This window comes from Motacilla alba, chromosome 7 (assembly GCF_015832195.1).
Source record: "Motacilla alba alba isolate MOTALB_02 chromosome 7, Motacilla_alba_V1.0_pri, whole genome shotgun sequence".
Classification (NCBI taxonomy): Eukaryota; Metazoa; Chordata; class Aves; order Passeriformes; family Motacillidae; genus Motacilla; species Motacilla alba.
The window spans coordinates 17,722,549-17,734,486 of record NC_052022.1 but is presented as its reverse complement, the minus strand read 5'-3'; positions in this window follow the sequence as shown (position 1 = coordinate 17,734,486).

Genomic DNA, 11,938 nt, shown 5'->3' with positions numbered 1-11,938 from the left:
GAACTAGCAAGATGCAAATTAAGGGATTGAAGGATGTAAATAGTTGGTAGAGAAGATCATAATGGGGACACAATGCTTAAAAGCTGGCTCAGTTTTTAAACCATTGCTTATGGTTTATCTTTGTTAGAGCCAAATACTGTGTTAAGAAACTTGAAGACAACTGAAATCGAAAGCTCCTACTCTGGAGGCTTTTTTTTCTTGTTTGAGAGAGGAAAAGAAGTCCGTGCAGTGTAATGATATTCCGGTGGACAGTAAGGGAAAATACTGTCATTGCTTTGGAGAACAATAGAGTTTTTCTCATTTAAAATGTGTCTTTCATGTACTGAAATTGTATTTTTAAAGCTCTAAATGTGTCTTTCATTACTTTCTTATTACCTATTACATTGTAAAATAAATTTGTTGTGTATTGTTTATTTTAATGAATATTTAAGCAGATTCCCTAATTATTTTCATAAAAATATTTTTATGTAATTTCTGCATAATAAATCATGAACAACAATATTCACTGTGCTTAGAAAATGTTAAATGTAGTACTATTTGCAGACATTAAGCCATCAGTGCTATTTGAGATGTTTCGAAATCATGACCCCTTTAGAAGACAGACAGCTCTAAACATTCCTTCCATAGCAACTATATTCAGAGCAGCAACCTACCAGAGTCAGTCAAACTTAATAGCCCATCAGACATTGCATGCTGCTGATAGGTTGTTGGGGTTTCCACTGTCAGTTTTTTTTTTTTTTTCTGAAATCACAATCCAGGATAGATGAGTTGCAGTTGTTTTTTTTTACTAGTGTGAGGTTTTTGATCAATACTACAGTTTCGGTAAAGAGAGACCTGTGGGTAGTGGTGCCAAATTTTACTTTAAAATGGGTTTTTTTTTTTTTTATTACTTTTAAATTTGGATTTTTTTTCCTTCAGAGGCCGAAAAAAGCCTTTTTTAAAAAAATTTCTTTCTTGCCTCAACTACATAGTGTCAGTTAGGAAATCCAGCATTCTGTATTGATGTTTGAGATTCCTAGCTTGTCTTCTGTGATGGGATCAGACTGGAATGCGTAGCATGTCAGTGAAGCAGCATGGCTGGTGGCACCATGCATGACGGAGAAGGCCTGATCCCATGCAAGATTTCTCTGAAGTGGAACACACAACAGACAAAACCTTGTTTATTTCTAAAATACAATTTTTAATGTGTTTTGAGAAATATTGCCAGAAATTTGTATTTTAAGCTCATATAATGCTCTATGAAAAAAATCGTATTCAAAACAGTTAATGAGAATACAATTTTCTTCATTTCTCTAAGGCCTTTTTTGAGAAACATAAAACTCTCAAGGAGTGGTATGAAAGTAGAATATAAAGGATTCACATTAAAAATTCAGTTTTGTTTTTGCCTTTCAATATTTCTAAAGGAAGAAAGAAAAACTCCCAAATTCTAGTTTTCAAACTGTAAGTCTGTGGTTACACAGCAAAGATGTGAAAGCTTTTGTTTACTGCACTCTTATAGTCATGGCACTGCAGTCTAAAAAAGCCTTTTATTCATGTTACTACAGCATGTAATTCAAGTACCTGACTTTAACTTGTGAAGGATGCCATTGGTTTCAAGGCGCCACTGAGGCCACGGGTACACGAAAAAGTTAGTGTGAGATGAGCCAGAGTGCACATTTGCTTTGTCCTACGGTGTGTAACATTGCCTCTCTGTGCACCCTCACTTCATTCTAACTGTGTGCTACTTCACTTCTAACAAGGGGAAGATTTTCTTCACGTCAGAGATATGTGCTTCCCTCACCAGATTCCTCTCCTAATTGAAATAACTTCCATGACCTTGTGTCTGGCTAGTTATTCACATCTAAAGCAGTACCTAGTGATGTACTTGTAACTAGTGAGATTAGCATGATATATTTCAGAAAATAATAAGTTCTATGATAACTGTTCCTGTCTGGTATAGAATCTCCTGCTTTAGTAGGCTCACAAAAACTATGTTTTTTTTGTAAATAGATGTCTCTGAGGATTTGTATGTCTTTATGTTAATTAATTAGTTTTCCTCTTTCATTTAAGTTCTCAGATAGGTTACAGACTGAAACGCTCTAAATGAAGGGCGCAAATCACAGGATTATGAATTAATGTAACCATGGATGAGGAAAAAGAGGCCCAAATACTGTCAGACCAGTCTTCCATTATAGAATTTTGAAGGGAGAGTGAATGTAAATTGGGTAATGCAATTCAAATTATGTAGACCCAACAGAGACTAGGTCCATAATAGAGGAGTATAGGAATTTCATTTCCTTCTAGAGCTTAATGCAGTAAAATCCCCTGGTGTTATATACAAGTAGCTTAGTGTACTAGATGGGGTATTTTCTTTGAAGACATAAATTGGTCATGATTTTAGTTGGGTTTGTGACCTTAAGGATGATTCCAGTGCTGGTAAGTTTGTTTGCTTGGTTTTTTGTTGTTATTTTGCACATTGCTATAGAGAAGTAGAAATTTTGCAAGAATTAAACTGTTTTGTTTAATTTTTTACTTCTAAAGTACTGCTATTCTAATTTCAAAGAGTTCTATTATCTCCTTGTGGAAAAAAACATTGTAACTTTCACTCTTCATTTTTTTCAAAGGAATGGTTATGTTTAAGATAATAATTCTGTTTCCTGCTAACACTAAGGTAAAGATTGGAACTTCTCATTAGATTCTATGCAGAATGTAAAGGTTTATACTTCAGCACAGAGAGAGGATATATCACCAGAATATCCCTCTTCTGTTCACTCAAGGGAAAGAAAAACTTCTCTTTTTTTGTATTTTAGGATAGTCCTATTTTAAGAACTAGTCCATGGAGCAGAAGTTTAATGTCATTGCTTCAACTGCAATGCAAAGGGAAACTGGCACATGAAAATAAGCGCAAAGCAAAGAAATAATATTGGCATTTGAGAATTTTGGAGTTCATTTTCAACAAGAAATGAATAATTTTCCTTCCCTCACAAATCTTGTATAAAAGTAAGTAGAATCCAGAAAAATAAACAATAACTCAGATGGTAAGAAAAGACCCAACTGTATTTCCTGCTTTGCTGGGGTCTGTGCCATAGCCTAGTTATTGAAAATGCAAAACTGCCCCTGAAGTAAACCTTGAGAAACAGTACAGCAGAGCAGTGCTGTAACCTGGTGTACAATATGACCATCTTTCTCCCCAAGCCCTCTCGGAGCTTTGGAATGTGCAATAGAAGGGAGTTTTTTTTCAGGGACTGGCGGTAAGATTTCAAGTTATCTAATGTACACGCTTGATTGTGGAGATGAGATAACACCTGTCTGACTGCAAACACTGGGTCTTGTGAAGGACTCCAGTGTTGCTCTATGAGCAGAGAGAGTACCACTCCTTTGAAAGGGGCTCTGAAGCAAAAAGAATATGCGAAACCATATCACTTGTAACAACCTACAAATCCATTTTTACAAAAATCAGAAAATAACCCCACAAAATAGGCCTATTTCCCACTTTCCTTCCTTGAGGAGGAATTGGTAATTTTTCAGTCTGCATAGTGAGTAAGTAGCTGTTATTTCTAGTGCTATCAGTCTGGAACCCTTCTCTGTTTATCTGAGGACTCCAAATATGTCTTTTAGAAAAGTTGTGTCCATTGTCAGTTCAGAGAGCCAAGTTACTACGTGTACAAGTGATCCCAGAAACAAAACTGAATGGTCATTATATTTCGTCACCGACATCTGCACAATTCACATTATTAGAATCAGGCCAATATTTCATATTGTGCAGCAAAATCATCCCTTTAACTTTTGAAATAAAACAGTTAATTTAAAAAAAATATTTCATGCAATATAGCCTTATGCTCTCCTAAAGATCTCAGTTCCCTGATGAAATTTCTCCAAATATGTACATAAAGATTCTTCAGAGAGTAGAAAAGAGGTAAGAAATCCCTCCAGAGCAAACAATGAAGCTTCTTCATTTCAGAAACCATTTCTCTTCCCAAAGGCAATGGGGATTTGATGGACCTGGCAGACTTAATTCCCAAGCCAAATTCCTCTTACAGACAAAATCCTGCTGGCTAAGCCATTCTTTCATATTCAACGAGCTCCAACACCACCTCTGATCCAAAGCTGGCAGTTTGACACAAGGAGAGAAGTGATTTCTCAGGTGAATATATTGCAAACCATGTCTCATCTCTAAACATCTAGAGTTTTTTTTCTTACATGCTGAACAAGGGGAGTAGCATGAGTCCCTGTGGTATCTTCTCTGTTCAAGGGAGCAATGACTCATCATTATCTTGTGAGTTTTCACAGGGAACAGGAATGGAGCCACTCAAGAACTATTCCCTGTTGCTGGTAACTACAAATATCTCAACAAAGTATCAGATTCAGATGTCTCAAAGGATAGTGGTTAATAAAAAAAAAACCAAACCAAAACAAAAACCAAACTGCACTCTAATTTCCTTTTGATCCGTAGCTGGGTTGCTGCATACCCTGGATGGTAAGATGACTTGTCAGGCTGCCAGAAATGTAAAGCCTCTAATTGTTGGAGTGCCACGTTTTTTAGTGAATTTTCTGGGGAAAATATGGTTTATTACTTTGTAGCTATCAAGGAAATCATCATACAGCTGTTTTTGTTTCTCAGCTCATTGTTATCTGCACTGATGCAGAGAATTTATATCCAGCAGAAGCCATGAACTTCATCAGCTTTTACTAAGCATCTATTGGTACCTCGCTGATTTTAAGCGAATAACTGATACTATCGAATGCTGTCATGACAGAGCAGTCAAAATTCAGGCAATCTGCATTTGCCCTACGAAATACTATTTGTTTCTGTAAGAAAACACAGTTTTGAAATTACATCTGAGCAATCTGATTTCAAATTCTTCATAGCAATCACAAACTAATTCAGCTTCCAAATGAGTGAAGGCAAATAGGATATATGAAGTTGTTATTTTTCACAAACTAACCTGCCATTGGGATTTTTCAGATATTATGTAGCCATGTTAATGACTTAATGTAAATGCTTACATACAACTTCTCCTTGGGTGTATTCTAGGCATTCTCCAGCAATTAATGGCTGTTCCATCCACATATGGAACGCCAGTACAAGGCACATGGACTCCTGCAATGAGAGGGTCCATAGGTCCAGCCCTTCTTTATACTCAGCCCTGATCATATACTCAGTGTTTTAACAAGTTCTGAATATGGCTTAGTAGTTCCTCATTATCACGCTTTCTGTTCTGAATGTCTTTCTCAGCTTGGACTTTCCCTCTAACATCTTTCTTTGCAATTTGTTCTCTTAGCTATCTTTATGGCTATGTGCTTCATGTAAATCCACAGTGATACTGCTTTTGCTTTCTTCTTTTCATCAGCTGTAAGAAAATATTTTCTGGTGTTTTCAAAAGGTTTCCTCACAGCCTTCCTCCTTTCCTCATCTTAGTAAAAGTAATGCTGAATTCCCTGAATCTATTCAAGTCTTTCTAAAGCAGCTTTCCTGTCCCTCTACTTTGTGTATGATTGGTCATCACCTCCTGTAGTTCTTATACTTTCAAATGATGAAATTATGATTTGAGGACTCATTAGTTCCAGGGAAGTGGTGATATTCAATCTATGTTTTTCCACCATGTATTTAACAGAACGAAGCTAGTCACAGGTTTTTAAATGTCATTTGGTGCTTTTTGAGTTTATAATTGAGGTTGTTCTGCAGGCCTTTTGTATGTATGTAGAACTATTTAATATAACCAGAGGCTTTAAACCAAAGACAAATGGAAATAAAAATGTGCCACAAAAATGGCAATTAAGAAATTGGACAATTTCTCAATCCTTTGTCAGTAGTTTGCCTAAGAACTGAGTAAAGACTTTCAAATTTAGCCCAACATGATGAATTGGTCAAACATGCTGAGCAACCTGATCATAAAGCTTACCTTGCTTGAGCTGGGGGTTGGACTACAGTGTTCCTGAGGTCCATTCACATCTGAACTGCCTTCTGATCTATTTGTGAGTGAGTTGATGAGAATGAATGATTAATTGAGATAGCTGTGATACCTGGAATGCATTTGCTGGCCCATGTGCTGTTGTGATAAGAGATACCAGTGCTCATGGGAGAACTTTAAAGGGTGTTTTAGTGCACTAACTCACTTTTGTCACCAGTTTTCTGCTTAGTTCAATTTCTTGTTATCAATGTAAGAAACACTTAACAAATCACAGAGTAGACTGAGAGCTTCTGATATTTTTTTTTAGCAGAATATGGAAGTGTGTCACTTTGAGTTACACTTTTATTGAGCTATCATAGCATTACCATTATATAGAGTTAGAAAATAATTTTCTGTCCTAATCATGATTTTCCCAACAAGGTCTTAATTTCGCTCTATAGAAGTACAAAAGCAACTGAGGAACGATTTTAAATTTTAATGGAGAGAAATGTCCTTCTTTCTAGGAGTTAATCTGCTTCTTTATGTGGTGGTGAAGTAAGTGGGAAAAGTTACATCTTCTATTACACTACTGTTATCCTCAGAAGGTTTATAGGCTTCAGCTGCTCCCATGCAGCACTACCACTCTAAGTTTCTCAAGGAATTTTCTGCAGTTGAACTCCAGAGGTAGTTAACTATTGGCTCTAGTTTCTGTGGATGGCCTGTGGTTGACTGCAGTGACATCTTGCTCAATAAAATTACATTCCATGAACTTTCTTCCAGATTGATAGGTATAGCTTACACAAATCATGTATGACCACAGGACCTTGTACCTGTTGTTATATGATTAGGATCTTTGCCACACAACCTGTATATCTGTTCTGGAGTGCTGGTTCAGTAACAGTGATGTCACAGGAAAATTATGGGTTTTTTGGTCAATGTTGTGAGCATGATTCTTAGGCTGAAAATATGAAAGATGGTGTAGTGAATAGCAATTGAGGCCAATTATGTGAATCATTCTGAAGCTTGTGCAGGGCATAATTAATTAATCTTACAGTTTTTGATAGCATCTGTTTACTGTTACAAACAAGTTCTTGCTCGTGATGAGCACCCTATGACTTGCTAAAATTTAGTTTTGTCTCACACCAAAAACCACCAAAAACCAGGTACCATAAAACTCAAAGTCAACACCATGCAACTGAATTGGGCACCTCTAAACCTCTTTACTTGTTGTTATTATTTCCTGAGGGAACACTTAATGGTAAAAAGACAACTAATATGTCAAATGCGACAGTAAATTGATTTGTCATGTCAAGCTCATTTAAACCAACTTCTCAACTACAATATTCACATAACTTTGCACAAGTTTTTATACCTAAATCATAATAATCTCAGGGGCATTGGCAAGCTGTGCATTAGGTTACATATTCATTGAGGCTGAGTTCCCTGTTCTGTGAAATTCAACACAAGCAAAGATCAACCCTAAGAATTCACTTGAAACATTTTCTGAAAACTAAAAAGTTAAGAATCTTTGGAAAGTCCATAGAAGTGGACACTTATGTGATAAAAACCAATATCCAGTAAGTTTTGTCAAGATCCAGCACATTAGTTGCTTCTGGAACCTGAGCATATAATTGGAAGAAACATTAAATTTTCTGCGTGTACATATTCCCTACCCATGACCACAAAAAACTACTGTAAAAAATGTGTCTGTTATGTTTCAAAGCAGAGAGCTGTATCTATTTCCTGATTTTATCCATAGTTGCATCCTAATACAAATATCTATTCTATTTTGATTTCATACCCCCAGGCAAATGCATTTAACTGCAGTGCACTGGCTGAGAGCTCTGTTTCACATTCTGTGCTAGGATATAAGGTTTTTAAGAACATACAAAGTGTTCACTTGTGGATTCAATCATGGCAGTGTGCCTGGGAGCAGCATTGCAGCCTCTCCAGAGCAAACTTAAATGATTTAGTGTAAAATTTAGACTATAGCACAAATGAAAACTAGGAGAAAAATGTCAATAAAATTGCAAGGGAGAAGTAAAGACTCTTCTAGCACCTTGAAACATTAGCAATTTTATTCAGAAGAAATTGCAGTATATGCACACTTCCGCTGCATGAAAGGTCATGAATCTGCCTTCTACACTCAGATGAGCTATTATATTAAATAAGAAAATTCACCCTGGCTGTGGCCATACTTATGTACATCCCTGTATGCTTCCCAAGGGAATACTGGAAGAGTGAATGGCTGTAATATATTCTCTCTCACCCATGTACCCTTGCTAATCACAGCCCTTATTTGCCAAGAAAACAGACAAACAAACAAAGTGAGTTGTATTCTTAAGTAATATCAGAAGTATTTTGAGAACATCAAAAGTAAAGCCAAACTCTGCTGAAATTGCAATTACATGCTCCCTTCAAGCAGGATGCTCGTATTTATGGGCAGTCATACCTGGAGAGGTATCCAGGCCCTAATACTCCAATTCAATGCACACAATGTTTCTCTGGCACGCCTACGTTGATGCCCATCTGCTGGAGTGGCATTGTGCCACTTGCAAGGTGATAACACAAATTCAGCCGAAGATACTTGCCAAGCACAAACAGGTTTGTAAGCTAAACCTTCAAAACACAGTGCTGTGAAAGGTCATTTCCTCTAAGATCCCTTTGGGGAAACACCCATCATCTTATTCCTATATGCATGGGTTTCAGTACTCAATGCCATGTCTTTCATATCAAATATAGGATACACACAAAGGAATGCTGTTGTTATCCCAAAACAAACAGCATTTTTTCTGGGAGGCTGGTGAGACTGAAGTAAAGTTATACAATCTCAGCACCAATTAAGATGATATTCAAAGCAATAACAACAACAACAACAATAATAATGGTAGTAGCATTACAACTGCATTGCTAGCTGGTCTTGAAGACAGAGCAGGTAAGGAGTTAAAAACCTGATTTTCATTACCCATTCTCAGTTGATCTTGCATCTTATTGAATTTTCACTGTAATGAATCTTCACTTGTAATAAAGAAAAATTATGCAATTTCTGGCCAATGTAACAGTAACAGGCTGAAGTTGAAAGGCATCTCTGGAGTTTGTCTAGTCCAACTCCTTTGCTCAAAGGCTGGTCATCTAGAGCCAGTTGCTAAGGGCCGTCTCAAGCTGGGAGTCAAGTATCTCTAAGGACAGAAAACTTCACAGCCTCTCTGATCAACTTGCTTCAGTGTTTTGACTATCATCACAGTAAAAAGGTAGGTTTTTATGTTTAAATGAAATTCCCTGTATTTCAATTTGTGTCCATTGCCTCTTGTCTTTCCACCAAATACCATTGGCCTAATTTACTTTTTGCTCTCTCTTCAGGTACTTATACACACTGATGAGACATTGAGCATTCATCTCTCTCAGCCTCTCCTCATAAAGATGCTCCATGCCTTAATCACCTTCTTGGCCTGTTGCTGGATGAGCCTCAGTAAGTCTGTATCTTTCCTTCTTTCTTTTCTATGTAGGAAAAAATTAGAGAGGCCAAAGCTCAGTTCAAATGTAATTTGGCAACTTTTGTGAAGGATAATAAAAAATGTTTTTACAAATATATTAATAGCAAAAGGAAGGGTAAGACCAACCTTTGTTCTTACTGAATGCGGGAGGGAACTTAGTAACTGCAGATGAGGAGAAGGTGGAAGTGCTTAATGCCTTCTTTGCCTCAGTCTTTAGTGGGAAGATGGCTTGTCCCCAGGACAGCTGTCCTCTTGGGTTGGTTGATGGTGGCAGGGAACAGAATGGTCCCCCTATTATCCAGGAGGAGGCAGTCAGAGAACTGCTGAGCCGCTTGGATGTTCATAAATCTATGGAACTACATGGGATCCACCCCAGGGTGATGAGGGAGCTGGCAGATGAGCTTGTGAAGCCACTCACTCCCCACCGTTTACCAACAGTCCTGGCTCACTGGTGAAATTCCAGAGGACAGGAAGCTGGCCGATGTGATGCCCGTTCACAAAAAGGGTGGGAAGGAGTATCCTGGTAATTATAGGCCAGTTAGCCTGACCCCAATACCCAATAAGGTAATGGAACACTTTATATTGAGTGTTATCACACAGCACTAACAGGATGGCCAGGGTATCAGACCCAGCCAGCAGGGGTTTAGGAGGGGTAGGTTGTGTTTAACCAACCTAGTCTCCTTTTATGACCAGGTGACCAACCTGGTGGATGCAGGAAAGGCTGTGGATGTTGTCTATTTGAACTTCAGCAAGGCCTTTGACACCGTCTCCCACAGCACTGTCCTGGAAAAGCTGGCAGTCCACGGCTTGGACAGGAGCACTCTTTTTTGGGTTAGGAATGGATGCCCGGGCCCAGAGAGTGGTGGTGAACGGTGCTGCATCCAGCTAGTGGCCAGTCACCAGTGGTGTCCCTCAGGGGTCAGTGCTGAGGCCTGTTCTGTTCAATATTTTTATTGACCACATGGATGAGGGTTTTGAGTCTTTCATTAGTAAGTTTACGGACAACACTAAGCTGGGAGCATGTGTAGATATGTTGGAAGGTAGGAGGGCTCTGCAGAGAGACCTGGAATGGTTGGATGGATGAGCAGAGTCCAATAAGATGAAGTTAATAAGTCCAGGTGCTGAGTCCTGCATTTTGGCCACAATAACCCCCTGCAGTGTTATAGGCTAGGGATGGTGTGGCTGGACAGTGCCCAGGCAGAGAGGGACCTGGGGGTACTGATTGACAGCCAACTGAACATGAACCAGCAGTGTGCCCTGGTGGCCAAGAAGACCAATGAAATCCTGGCCTGTATCAGGAATAGTGTGGCCAGCAGGACCAGGGAGGTCATTCTTCCCCTGTACTTGGCACTGCTGAGGCCACACCTTGAGTGCTGTGTCCAGTTCTGGACCCCTCAGTTTGTGAAGGACCTTGAGACACTTGAGCACATCCAGAGGAGGCAATGAGCCTGGTGAGGGGCTTGGAACGCAAGCCCTGTGATGAATGACTGAGGGAGCTGAGGTTGTTTAGCCTGGAGAAAAGGAGACTCAGAGATGACCTTATCACTCTCTACAACTTCCTGAAAGGTGGTTGTAGTCAGGTGGGGGTTGGTCTCTTCCTCTAGGCAGCAGCTGACAGAAAGAGAGGACACAGTCTTAAGCTGCACCAAGGGAAATATAGGTTGGATATTAGGAAAAAGTTTTTTATGGAAAGAGTGATAAAGTACTGGAATGGTCTGCCTGGGAAGATGGTGGAGTCACCATCCCTGGATGTGTTAAAAAAAAGATTGGATGTTGCACTTGGTGCCATGGCTTAGTAGAGGTGTTAGGTCATGGGCTGGACATGATGATCTTGAAGGTCTCTTCCAACCTAGTGATTCTGTGATTCTTATGATGGAATGACCAGGAATTGACCCAGCAGACCAGATGTTTCCCACCAGGGATGTGCAGAGGTAAAAAGTCACCTCTCTCAACATGCTGGCAATACTATTCCTAAGGCAGCATAGGATACCATTGATGTTCTTTGCCATGAGGGTACATTGCTGGCTCATGTTCAATTTGTTGTTCACCAGAGCTCCCAAGTCCTTTTTTGCAGAGCTGCATTCCAGCTGGTTGACCCCTAGCACATACCAGTGCACAAAATCCAGATGCAGGACTTTGCATTTCTCTTTGTTGAACTTCCTGTTCCTGTTGGTCCATTTCTCCAGCCCATTGAGGTGCTGCTGAATGGCAGCCCAACCATCTGGCATATCAGCAACTCCTCCTTGTTTTTCATCCTCTGCAAACTTGAGGGTGTTGCTCCTCTGTCATCCACTTAGCTAGTCACTTCATCATAAAATGCTATCAAGTTTGTGAGGCATGATACCACCTATGCAAATACATTCTGTTTATTCCAAATCACCTTATACTTAATGTGTCTAGAAATGGCTTTGGGAATTGTATGTAACACTATTTTTCCAGGGAGTGAGGTGAGGCTGACTACTCTGTAGTTCTCAAAATCCTCCTTCTTGACGATACATGACTTTTTGCCTTCTTCTAATTGTCAGGAATTGACACCTTGATAACCATGATCTTTTTAACATATTTGAAATTGGC